Genomic DNA, 14,197 nt, shown 5'->3' on the forward strand with positions numbered 1-14,197 from the left:
AAAGTGGCGTAGCCAGACCCAAATTTTAGCCGAGGCAGTATCTTCGGTCATTCTAGGGGTTCCGGGGGCATGTCCCCCGCCCCCGTAAATTGTTTATACCTAGAACGTCTCTGGTGCGTTTTAAAGGCCATTTAATTCACATTTTATACCTAAATTTTCGGAATCGTCGACGCTACAAATGACCGTTTAGTATCAATAAAGTTAACCAAAAAAAATCTGCTACATGTTTATAGTCAATTTTAGATTCTGTTACCATAAACGGTGTTTGAAGCGACAATGATGTAACAACCTTAACTACAGAAAAATAGTCATATAATTCATTTGAAGTCAGATGGAAAAAGAAACAATTCAGACGCAGCTCTCTCATACAAGCCATAATATATATATGGATAATAGAATGTGCTTTATATATTTATTATTGAAATACTAAATAATATAGATCTACCTTATAATATGAAGAAAACAGATCGCTTTGTTAAATATACGGATTTTCCAAATCATTTTGCTGAGCCATTTTGGCATCAATTGAAGTTATTAAATTGAAATAATTATCTGCCTCAACATGAGCCAATTGTACTCAATGATAATATTTGTTTGTGAATATCATAGTGTCTAAAATTCATTAAAATTGCCTCAATTTCTTATATAGATTTTATTCTTTGACATAAATTTTCCTTTTTTCCTTGTAATCTCAACATTGCTCTGCAAATTGTAGCCGTGGCAACTGCCTCGGTGTGCCTCAGCGTGGCTACGACGCTGGCTAAGACCATTTTTTTTGCATTAACTGTGTTTTGCATTAACTGTGTTCGTAGTTGTAGGTTTGTCCAGACTCGACTCATCAAGCATCGTGCAGCATATTAACTATTATTGCATTTCTATACAACTTTTTCGAAAAAGAATAAAACCTAAGAACAAACTTATATTATTTCAGTATATTTTATAATTGGTTTCGATTCACATGTCCTTCAATATGGTCCTAATGTAAAACGTCTATTTTAACAACAATATATTGTCGTATAAATCATTGATACGATTAAGTTGACGGTTTGTTTCGTCCTGGTACTTTTTGGCTCCCGCGGAATTCAATATGCACGGCTCATGCTAATCACGTATGACACTTTCCGTTTACATTGGATTTTTGCTAAGAAGAAACTTCCTTTAAACGACAATTACCATACAAGCGTTAAGTGTCATCATAGATAAGCCTGTGCAGACTTCACAGATTCTTAAATATGTGACTTGTATACACAGTTATTTATCGATCGTATATAACTTATAATAATATATGTTTTTCACATTTTATGTAATGCATTCTTTATGTAATGTTTGTTTTAATGCAAAAGAACATGTTGCGTCACTGGAATTAAAATCACACCAAGGCCGGTGACCCTATGCCTTTATTTCATGTCAAGTACTATTTATATGTATTATTTGCAGACAATTTTTCAAACAATTATATTTTTAACAAAAACAAAACTGCCGCGACACTCTTTAAACTTCTTTAACATTGTAAATTATCATACCGCTGAAATTTATTAATCCATTTATGCCTAGCGTCTAGAAAAAAGGCCGTGGAAAACAGCGTAGATCCAGATGAGACGCCGCGTGATGCGGCGTCTCATCAGGGTCTGCGCTGTTTGCTAAATGGGATTTCTGTAAGAAATATTCTAAATATAGAAATAAATATACAAGACATCCCTTATTACAGAAATAAATTGATCCGATTTTGAAGGATGGGAGAGTCAACTAGGCTTAAATGGGCTAAGAACCATGTGTTTTTGTAAGCACATATAACTCTCCGAACTCCTGACATTTAAGGCAGTACAATAGCGATACTATCGCCAAACGGTGGTATGTAACCCGTTATATTTTCACTCGCCTCTTTGCCTCGTTTTCAAGTATTAATACGCAATTTATGTCAAATTATTGGGTATTATGAGGATAGACGGGCATTATGAACGGGCGGACATCTAATGATATAAAGGTACAACCATTTCTCATTCCTCTAACGATTCCCGCGAGATTTGAAGAAATCATTTTCGCCTATTATTTTGGACCGCTGAGTAATCGCAGTAAGTGATTCTGGAGTATATTGATGAAAAACAACTTCTTTTATGGTATGATGTATTAATGAGCTAGCAATGCAAATAAATAAAATATTACGAGTTCCTCTGTCGAGGACCGTTTCTTACAAACCCAAAAAGAATGGCAGTCAGTTTTATAAAATGAGATAAAATAATGGGATATATAAAGTATATAATTAAGTTTTAAGAGCTTTCTGGTGAATCAAATGAAACATCTTCAGCGGCAACAACAGCACTGAAACTGCAACTTGCAGTTTGTGATAATCGCTGCCGGATGACATTGTCATCGTCACAAATTGCTCCAGGCACTGTACTAAATGTCTTACCTGGATAAACAAACTATCTGGCTAAAGACGACCATATAAATCATGCAATAGGTGCGAAATTATGTACACAATTATGCCATGACCCTTATATATTTTATTTCAGTTAAAACATAACCTTTTATTTCAGAAAATACATCTCAATAATAATGTGTAATTAAACAATAATGACATGGTACTAAATTGTGTCTTGTTCTGAGAAAACTGGGCTTAATGCATGTGCGTAAAGTGTCGTCCCAGATTAGCATGTGCAGTCCGCACAGGCTAATCAGGGACGACACTTTCCGCTTGTATGATATTTTTCGTTTAAAGAAAGTCTCTTCTTAGCAAAAATCCAATTTAGGCGGAAAATGTCGTCCCTGATTAGCCTGTGTGGACTGCATAGGCTAATCTGTAATGACATTTTAGGCACATGCATTATGCCCAGTTTTCCCAGAACGCGAATCAATTGATTACAAACCAAGCATACACTCCAGTGTTAGTTCTGCTCCATGCTGGTGTTTACTTTACATTTTATTAAGAATGAGGACTATCTTGTTGTATTTACAATGTTAACAATATAAAATGTAATCTGGTTAGAGAAAGTGTTAAGTTTTGATAACATTCGCAAGTCAACTCTATCGTTACAAGTATAACACAATTATTTGGAATCTTTTGACGTTGTGTTTTTTTATAAACAAAATAAAAATAAAATAATGCTTTTATCACCTAACTTACTGACAAATTGTGATTATCTCCCGCGTTGAGACAAACTTGCTTAAAGCTTATAGCCGATGTTGTTTTTACTTTAAAATAGTCATGCAATACTTTTGGGCCGTGCTCTGCGAAAAGGGGGTTTACTGCATGTGCGTTAAGAGTCGTCCCAGATTAGCCTGTGCACTTTGAAGTGTCAGGGACGACACTTTCCGCTGATGATATTTTCTATGAAAAGAAAGTCTCTTCTTGGCAAAAATCAAGTTTAGACGGAAAGTGTCGTCCCTGATTAGCCTGTGCGGACATGCATTAAATCCCATTTTCACAAAACACGGCTCATATTCTTTATTAAAATATCTTTGTTGTACTGTTTGTGTTTTAACTTATGATTGCAATTCACACCGAGTTAATTGCAAATGTATTTGATGAATATTAGATTGACCACTTGTTTGTTTTTATAAGGTTTTCTTTCTAGATTTGTTAAAGACGAATTTCTCTTACGGTGATATTCGATTTGCCCATTAATCAAGATTTTCAAAGACGCTGCAGTGCCAATTTACCTGACTAAACATGGCTGACCGTTTTACACTACTAAGACGGAATGACACCGAATGACAACCTAGACAGGCTAACATCCACTAAAGAATGACAAATTGCACGATCCGGTGATAAATTAGTCATTACCACTCGATTAAGGCATTATTAGACCTACTTCAAGTCTAAGAAGTCAACGGAGATGTCTTCGAACACTAATTGGGAAGATTGGACTGCTGATTCCGCGACAAATTAGCGTAAGACTTACGACTTAAGGAGGGTTTTATCGGTGTTCAATCGGCTCGTGGTGCTGTGAAGAGCAGACATATTGAACGAAAGAAAGAAAACCTCATGTACAATCTTATTGCCGGATTTTTTTCTCTTTCAAATGACCGTGAATCAGAAGACTATCAAAATTGACAAATAACGCCAGTGCTTCAGTAAGGTACACTTAAGGCACACAGTAAGAATGTGTTACGTCATTATCATAATGATTTTTAGAATTCGGATACCAACGTTCTTTCGATTCCGATTTCGAATGTCCAAGAGTTTCCAGTATTCCTACGAAAGCGCAATGACAGATTCCTAGAACATCGCGAAGACATGACGAGATATTCTAATTTGGAAAAAATCCCTTAACAGAACTTTTCGCTGGCCAACTGAATGAACATATAAACAATACAACAATTATACGGTTTTTGCACCCTCAAGATACATGAATACAACAGCAATCTACTTTCTGAACCATCAATACATTCGAGAGAAAAAAGGGTTTCCACTACATTGTCACGTTTGGATTATGCTTTTTTTTGATGGTCTGATTTCTTTTCGACCCAAGTCAAATGCCTTCAAAACTTTATATACTGGCAATAATTTTAACTGTATGTCCGTACTCACGTAAAATTGATGCAAACGATTATTATTCATGTAAATGTATAGGGACAATGAAGGTGGGTAATTTTGGTCATTAACAACAACGTTGTTCAATAATAATTAAGATTTTTTGTTGTTGAGTAAAATCGTTTCAAGTTTTTACTTGCTTGCACATAGTTTAAACAGAATGCTGACAAAATCCACCCAGACCATCCCGCCAATAGTTGCGTTCCTGTCACGTGACAGCATTGATTGACTCTGAACCCAGGCAGTTTCGATACCCGTACCCGACCACGACAGCTGTATCTCACAAATATTCATCTTATCTAATCAGCAAATCATCTCAATTCTATTAATCACTTGAGCAATTTAAGTGATGACTTCATAAGACGATATGATTTGATAAACGCATGTTTATTTTACTATCTCATGATAAAATCAAATTTTTAACATTGGTATTGCATTCGAATTGCATTTATTTAAGTAAGCGTTCGTGCGTTCATGTAAAAATGATCGAAAAAATCAATTACAATTCAATGTTGTTGTTTTTATACCATTGATTTGTTCTTGCTTACCTAATGATGGAAAATCGGAAATGTCATATATACAAATTTCAATAATAATACACTATTTTATATCTTTTAACTCTTTTGCAACCAGTTTAATACACGCACTGAATGTGTATGAAACGGAAAAGGCAATAAATCACTCGTGAAAATCATTATTATGATTGACAACAAAGATATACTTTAGTGGCAGGTGTTAAATGATTGTGAAGATTATGATAGGGGTTTGGCGGTGATGAGCGCTCAAATAATGACTATTATCTTCATTTAAAAATAATTATATTGATAAGTAGTAACGATAAGCCTTATAACCCTCACATCGGTCCGTGTGCTGACTGCACACCGGTAAAACAGGTTAACCCCAACTCCTTAACCCTTTACCAGTTAGATACTTATTTTGAGTCCATTAGAAAGTTACATTTAATTAAAGACTTCTTATACATTATTCAACTTTTAAACGCTTTATTTTTAACCCTTAGAAACTGATGAGCAGTAAACAGCATAAAACCTGAACAGACTGCGAGTAACTCGCAGGCTGTTCTGGTTTTACGCTGTTAGCACATAGTCACTTCACTTTGCTTCTGAGTGGGAAAGGGTTTAAAGGGGCCTTTTCACAGATTTTGGCATGTTTTGAAGTTTGTCATTAAATGCTTTATATTGATAAATATAAGCATTGGATCTAAAAAGCTTCAGGTAAAAATCAAGAATAATATTTAAAAAAGAAAAAAGTAACCCTCAGCAGGGCTCGAACCACTGACTCCTGGAATCCTGGAGTAAAAAGTCTACCACTTAGACAACTCGGCCGTCCTTCTTCATACAATAAGTGTGTATATAAGCAATACTCGTAGTTTCACAAAATATAACGACAACAGCAGAACTCTCCAAATTCTTCAATCGTTTCGAGTTGCAACGCTTTATACTTTTCAGGTTTTTAAATCGTTAAAAGATGCATATAATGGCTATTTTAGAGCATGGCAAACGTTCAGTTATTACTGTTTCCTCATACATAGCAAAACTAAAATGAAAATTTGCGAATATGAAACAACGTTTTTCAATTTTGTCAATTTACCAAAACGCGAAAAGGACCCTTAAAGGACACTCAGACATTAATACACTATTACATTACAAGTGAAGATTAAATAACATGAGCCTCGCAATGGGAAAACTGGGCTTAATGCATGTTCGGTACCTGCCGACCCAGGTTAGCCTGTGTACTCCGCACATGCTAATAAGAGACGACACATTCCGCTTTTATGGAAATTTGTGTAAAAAGGAAGTCTCTTTAACGAAAACAAAATAAAGTATATGTGGGAAATGTCGTCCCTAATTAGCTTCATGGCGGACAACACAGGCTTATCTGGAAACTTGCATTAAACCTTTGCATGCTGGGAAATTTGTCGTCTGCTAAAATGTCTTCTGCTGAATTTCTAAAATTAGCATTTTCTTTCATTTTTTCAAAGAATACTATCAGAATAGCAAACAGTTTGGATCCTGATGAGACGCCACGTTCTGTGGCGTCTCATCTGGATCCAAACTGTTTGCAAAGACCTTTTAAATTCGGTTCCAGCACTCAAAAGGTTAAACCCAATTTGCCTAGTGCGACCCTTATTTGACAATCAACAACGGTTTTCTGTTTACATGTGTAGGGATGAACCCACGAGGACTTTAGGAAAAAGATATTTTATAGACAAGTATTAGAAAGACAGATAATATATTGATTTGATGCTAAAATACTGATTTAAATAATTGATCAGCCTGACCGTGATGTTGACTTTTGACCAGTGGATTTGTTCTGGTCCGGACAAGATTCTGCATATTTGGACTGTGTCATATGTTTTGGTGAGATTGTCCTTGACCATTGACTCAAATGTTAAATGACCTATTAGGAACCGCTCTTGGTATATGGCCAATTTACTGTTGCAATGATATGAAATAAAGTTTGCAAACATATTGACTAAAAAACTTATACAAGAAACATGACAACGCCACGAACCTAAATGTTCAATATTAATTTTAACAGATTGAAGGGAACTTTTCACACATTTTGCCATGTATTGGCGTTTGTCATGAAATACTTTATATTGATAAATGTAAACATCGGATCTAAAAGGCTCCACTAAAAAAAAACAAGAAAAAATAAATAAATTAAGAAAAAAAGTAACCCTCAACTGGGCTCGAACCACTGACCCCTGGAGTAAAAGTCTAACGCTTAGACCACTCAGCCATCCGTGCTGATTCAACGAATGATATATTTTATACTTTATATAAGCAATCCTCGTAGTGTCACAAAATATTACGACACCAACAGAACTCTCCAAATTATTCAATCGTTTCGCGTTGCAACGCTTTATAATGTTCAGGTTTTTTAATCGTCAAAAGATGCATATAATGGATATTTTAGAGCATGGTAAATGTTTAGTATTACTCTTTCCTCACAACGAACTACAACGAACATTTGCGATTCTGAAATATTTTTTTTTATTTTGTCAATTTACCAAAACGTGAAAAGGTCCCTTTAAGTGACCTTTATTTGAAATAAATGTGAAATCCCAAAGCTGGGTATGCATGAAATAAATAGAACACACAAAGTTTCAATGGGCTTTTAATATTGACATGTAATTTTGTAAACGTGTTTAAAAGGGAAACAAATATTTTTTTAAATTATGTCTGACATGAGACTTAGAAGGACGTAAATATTCGCAAAACATTTGATTTAGTGGTCAAGTGGTTTCACAGTCATGAAGTATTAAAACACTCATTGTGTGTTCTCCTTTTGACTTAAATCTGTACTCTGTGAAGGTAAATTGCAGTAATATGCATAATAGTGTTTTGTTCCGCCTTTAATTTAAAGAAAATCATGCACAAAACAACTGGAGAAACTAAAACTGTTAGTTCATTCTTTAAATATCGATACCAACACTAATGCATGCCATCACTGATTGTTATACTCTTAAAAGCATACCTGCAATGCAACATTTCAGGAAATCGTGTTTGTTATACTGCACGAGTGATTATATTCCTGAAAGAATTTGTCATCAAGCAATAATGTTTGATTAGGGAATCTGTGTTTCTTTAATAAGCATATACTTGCCTGCTCTCATCAAATATTTAAGAGTAATCGACGCCGAACTAATGTTGATGAGAATATCATTTATCAATATTCTAAGTGAAATGGGCTTTTTCACTGATTTCATATTTCTAAAAAAGGCATTTAATTAATGTTCTCCTTTAAATTATAATGGTATCAAATTATTCTATAAGCAAGAAAAAAAAATGAATAACAGATTCCAAGCACAAATTAACGTGTTACCTCCCCAGAGAGAATTCTTTTATAACTAATTCTGTAAAATGTTATTGTTATGTCAGTAATATATGTACCGGTATTTCCCGACATTTTTAACTTTAATTCTTAGTCAGTGGTGTTAGTTTGTTTTATTGATTGCTTAATTTTGAATCCTTATCGCACTTACACATAATAAAACAAGGAAGATATAATATAGCCGTAAGTACCATGCTGTCTTTGGGTTAGCAAGCAAAAGCTGGACAACCAACGTAAATCAATTTGGCTATGATTGAGGAAAATCTGATAAGTACAGGACGCATAATTTTACTCCTCGGCAATATTCATTTCTATTTGTGTTTGGGCAAGTTCAATTTCTCGCTCAAAAGTGATATTTTGTACTTACAAATGTATAAAAAATGTTTTTTAAGTTTAAGCACATTCTCCTAATTATTGCAATGTTTTTGTTGATTGATAAGTAAGCATTACAAAAATGAAAATGATCATAATTGGCAATTATATCCCAAAGCGATCACACGAGTAAAATCACTAAACGAGACCAGCCTTGACATCTGAATGTCGAGCATAAGGCAGATTTCAATGTCATCTTATGTTAATGAGAAGTGGAATACAGTCAGATGATCTGACAATATTTTATTTCAACTAAAAACTACGGTTCCACCAGTCTGTACTAGTTTCGTAAAGGTAAGACAATCATGAAATCTTGAAGTCTCCGTCCCATCATGCTGATTGTATAAAAATGAATTGTTCTTTCGAACAATTTACTTAAACTTCAATTAGATAGATTGAAGATTAAATTGCTATTAAGAAATTGAAAGTAGCGGCCTTTTTTATGCTTCTATTGAGAAAGTTAATTAATAATTGTGTACTTGCTTTTCATTTATATATTCCAACATTTGATTGAAATGTTATTTGCTCGATATGGGGTTTTACTAAATAAATTGGTTACGTTGCAATTTGTTCTACTAGAAAAAAACACGGAATAATATAAGGCACCACTCATTTTCGACGCGACTGGAAATGTTTAAGCGTATACAGTCAAGGGCAGTTGACAAATTGTAACAGTTCATTACTCATAAACATCATATCTGTGTTCTAAATCTAATTCCTTAATAGCCATCATTTCTAAATGTCACAAAACCAGTATAAATTCTTCACGAACATTACAGCGTCTTTATGTATGCAATTTCGCAGAGAAAATAACAAGCGCCCACAAGATTAGCGCTGACATTAAAGACATTCCATTCAATCCAATTGTTGATAAATTAACGACCGAAGATTAGTTCCTATTTTCTAGAAATAAAAATAAGGACTCTTATGCATTAATGCCATATCTTAATGAGCCTTTAGCACTATTGTAATGCAACAATAATGCATGTGAATAACTACCCTTCTCAATTTTCATTCCTTCTAGGGAAGCAAGATTTATTACAAGGATATGAAAGACAAGCAATTGGCAAATAAAATAAAAATAAGTGGTTTATGCCAGAAGTATTATTTTCTCTTGAACATAATAATTTCCGTATATGTATGTTGTTTCCAACCTATAATTATGTCCCGTCGTCTTCCCTTTGTTTCTGACCATTGACATTATCAATGCAAACCGTTAAAAACATCGCCCGTTAAAAGGAACTTTGATGTAATTCCTAAAACGGCGGTCAATTTACATACTCACAAATTTTCCTTGAAAAGCATACCGATCTTCGATCGACCGCTTAAATGGGTCTTTTCACAGATTTTGGCATGTATTGAACTTTGTCATTAAATGCACTATATTGATAAATCTAAACATTGGATCTTAAAAGCTCCAGTAAAAAAAACAAGAATGAAAATAAATATAGAAAAAAAGTATTCCTAAACTGGGCTCGAACCACTGACCCCTTGAGCCCTGGAGTAAAAGTATATCGCTTAAAAAACTCGGCCATCCGTGCTCATACAATGAGTGGTGAATTTATACTTTATGTAAGCAATCCTCGTAGTATCACAAAATATAACGACATTATTCAATCGTTTCGCTTTGCAACGCGTTATAATGTTCAGGTTTTTAAATAGTCAAAAGATGCATATAATGGATATTTTAGAGAATGGTAAATGTTCAGTATTACTGTTCCTCACAAATATCAAAACTATAACGAAAATGTGTGAATCTGAAACTTTTTTTTATTTTGTCAATTTAACAGAACGTGAAAAGGCCCCTTTAAAATTACACAAACTTACGCCGCTCACAGACAACTGCCCAACTTTAGTAAGATGAAAGGTGGGCGGGTAGGTTGGCGGGTAGGTGGGGGGGGGGGGCTTATGAATTATTTGTTGATGACCATATTCCTCGATCTATGTGGCAGCGACTGTAAGTTAATTCACGAGACGCTTATCCCAAAATAGCATAATAATAACTTTTTTTAATACCTTGAAGAAATTTAAACTTTTCAAGAATGTGTTGCAAGTTTAAATGAATGGCAATATGCTGTAAGAATCAAACATTATGCGTTAACCGAAATCCCAAAACCACATAATCACAAAACAATTGTTGTTGGACGTTCTTTCCTTGGAAATCCAGTCATTTCGGTCAGACCGCCTTTAACAAACTTGTTTCCTGTATGGAAGTCTACAAATCGCTTCAAAGAAAACTCATTATCGGTAAAAGAATCATCCACAATGCGGTCCGCGTTGTAAAATCACTGAAACGTAACGCACCGGAAGTTGCCGTACGGCAATTTCAATAACGCCAATCACGTGACCGACCTGTAACGTTCCCAAGTCAACCGTCTTCTTGGTGTGTTCAATACTAGGGTTATCTACCATCATCACGACAAATACAATGAAACGAGGATTCTGTATTTATCAACAAATCTCCCATGGTGTTTGAGAAATAATTTTCAATTAACGGCGCCATTGACGATGTGCTATGGTATTTCTTCCTTCCGATCAGAGCCTTCTCGGAACGTCGAGGCCCAATTGAGATCTGCAAATCGATCGTCTTCAAATCGATCAGATTGTTAAGACAAGTCGTTGAATGTTTTGTATTTACGTTGCTTGGTATAAAGTGTGTTAGTCTGTTATAAAAGTTAACATATGGACATTGGTCACTTTATGCAAGATTTACAGAACTTCAATTTCAAACAACAGGTATACATACAGTTACTACTGTGACGGTTAAAGCCGACTTACCGGTACTGCGTAAATTTGTTTGGACAAATTGCCTTTGACTTAGTGTTTAAACACTAGTTGCAATAATCCATCTCCCAGCTTTTGACCTTCCGGGTCACTGGAAGTTGCAACTGGTAACGAGATTTTTCATGCAAGTCTTCCGTCTGGAATCCAGGCGGCACTTTAATAGGTAAAATGAGCAGAATTTAATATTTTCTGGCATAAATAAACACAACAAGATCATAAATTTATCTCTAAGGCTCAAATTAAAAACACGTCAAGGGTTATTAACGACAATGTTTAAGTGTTTGCAATGGAAAACGCCGAGTAATCCAAATTTGAAAATATGAATCCATTGATTGTCTTCGGAATCCTCAGGAAAACAGATCTCGTCTGGACAAACTGTCTTTCATACACTAATTGAAATTCTTAAAAAATGATTTTAAAAAGTTATTTTTAAAAAGCACCACTTACGGGTGTGTTGACATCCATTAACGTTTAACTGTGAACCCCACAGTCAGGCGATCCTGCATCCTGATAATGGTAGGTAGAATTTCCATTTAGGGCCAACGTGTAAATGAGACGCATACAATGAAGCCTTGTCAAAAGTCGCCATTCATCATCATTAACGATGAAACTTTGTACACAATCTCATATCTATTTAAAATCGGTTCTAAAATACTAATCAACAGGATTTAATTATTAAAAAAAACGTATTCATCTGAAATACCTATACTTTCTCGTAATCGCAAGTGAAAGTAAAAACAAAACGCACTGAACCGTATTTTATTATACAGATATTCATATCATGAGAGCCACGATAGTCCTTCAGCGCATTGACGGGCCCCAATTGTTGAAGACCTGATCATATGTGTCGCGTTCTGACAAAACTGGGCATAATTCATGAGCGTAAAGTGTCGTCCCAGATTAGCCTGTGCACTTCGCACAGGCTAATCAGGGACGACAATTTCCGCCTATACTTGATTTTCGGTAAGGAGGGACGTTTTGTGGCGTCTCATCTGGATCCAAACTGTTTGCAAAGGCCTTTAAAATTCGGTTCCCGCACTGAACGGGTTAATGCATGTGCAGTCCGTACAGGCTAATAAGAGACGACACTTTCAGCTTAAACTGGATTTTCGCGAAGCCGAGTCTTCCTCTAAACGAAAAATACCATAAAAGCGGAAAGTGTCGTCCCTGGTAAGCCTGTGCGGACTGCACATGCTAATTTGCGACAACACAATTTACGGCCTTGCATTGAACCCCTCTTTTCCCAAAGCGATGTTCATTTAAATACTTTTTTCTGCGTATTTATTTGGTAGTTAAAACAAAATTGTTTTGTTTGTCTATACACGTAGTTACAATTAGCGACTACTTGCTATAAAAAAGGGTCGGTTAATAATTTCCAACTTTTCCTCATCAAACTTTGCCGACTAAGCGTTTCAGCAGTGCACACATGTATGTCAGAAAGTATGTTGCTTACAGTTGCTGATAGGTCAGACTCTACTTTATATTGCAGCTGGAAATGATCTGTTCCTTTGACATACATTTGCTTCAGGCATTTTGTAGTACCAATTATGTGCATACCAACTGCATATAATAAATGTAGTGTTCTGGTTTTGCTATGGGTTATCGCTCTAAAGGTTTTGCAAAGGGAATACTTCTTGGGCACAAAACATTTAACACTTGTCAGTTTTGTTTAGAATTCAAATCTATCTATAGCAAATTAAATCGATAATTGACATCATGTTCAAGAAGATGTTGCGAATCTGCTTACAATAAAGGCAAATAAGTTTATTTCAGATAAATTTACGTAACAGCTCAGTTTTTTTACTGGATATTTTTTTATATTTGACTGAATTTCGACTTATTTTCCCTGAATATTGCCTTATATTTCACTGAGTACTGATAAAATATTGACTTTTATTTCAGTGGATTGCACAGGTTAATCTAGGACGACACTCTACGCACATGCATTAAACCCCCTTTCACAGAGCAAATGTATATTGTGGTTTATTTTTGTACACCGTTACATGTATCAATCAAACAAGCAAAGTTATCGGTTAACGGAACTACCACATTATTTATCCTTATCACTTAGCTTACCTTGTTATTGTATCACGACATCTAAAGTACTAAACCATCAAACTTTGTTAAAACAAATTCAGGAACAAAATCCATACTCTCTTAAATTCTGCACAAATAAAGCCCCTTTAAGAACATCGTAAAAGTTAATTAGCATGACGTCATTATCTTCACCCATCTTTACGACGCGTTCTTCTACCGGAAGGAAACGGGAGAAAGCGAAACAGTAACATCTTGTAAAATTACGCGACGGATAAAGACACAATCAAGTCAGGTAAGGGGACTCGAGGTCTGGTTCAGTCTACCAATCGAGCCCATTAATCTGTCAATTCTAATGCAGTTTTCTTGTATTTTTCTGGAACACTGCATGAAGCGGTCAATTTCCGGTAGATAAGACGACGATAGGCACCCATCAATAAAGATACCACGAGGAAAGTTAAAGCAAACAAGAAAATCATCTCCGCTTTATACGGGTTAATGCGGGACAGAAAGTTTTTTACTCGAGCAATTTCTTTCAAGGATTTAAAGACGGATGTCACGACATATGCAGAAAATCATCGTGTGCTGTTAATAAAGTTACTGTATTGTAACTTC

The sequence above is a fragment of the Dreissena polymorpha genome, chromosome 5 (assembly GCF_020536995.1).
Source record: "Dreissena polymorpha isolate Duluth1 chromosome 5, UMN_Dpol_1.0, whole genome shotgun sequence".
Classification (NCBI taxonomy): domain Eukaryota; kingdom Metazoa; phylum Mollusca; class Bivalvia; order Myida; family Dreissenidae; genus Dreissena; species Dreissena polymorpha.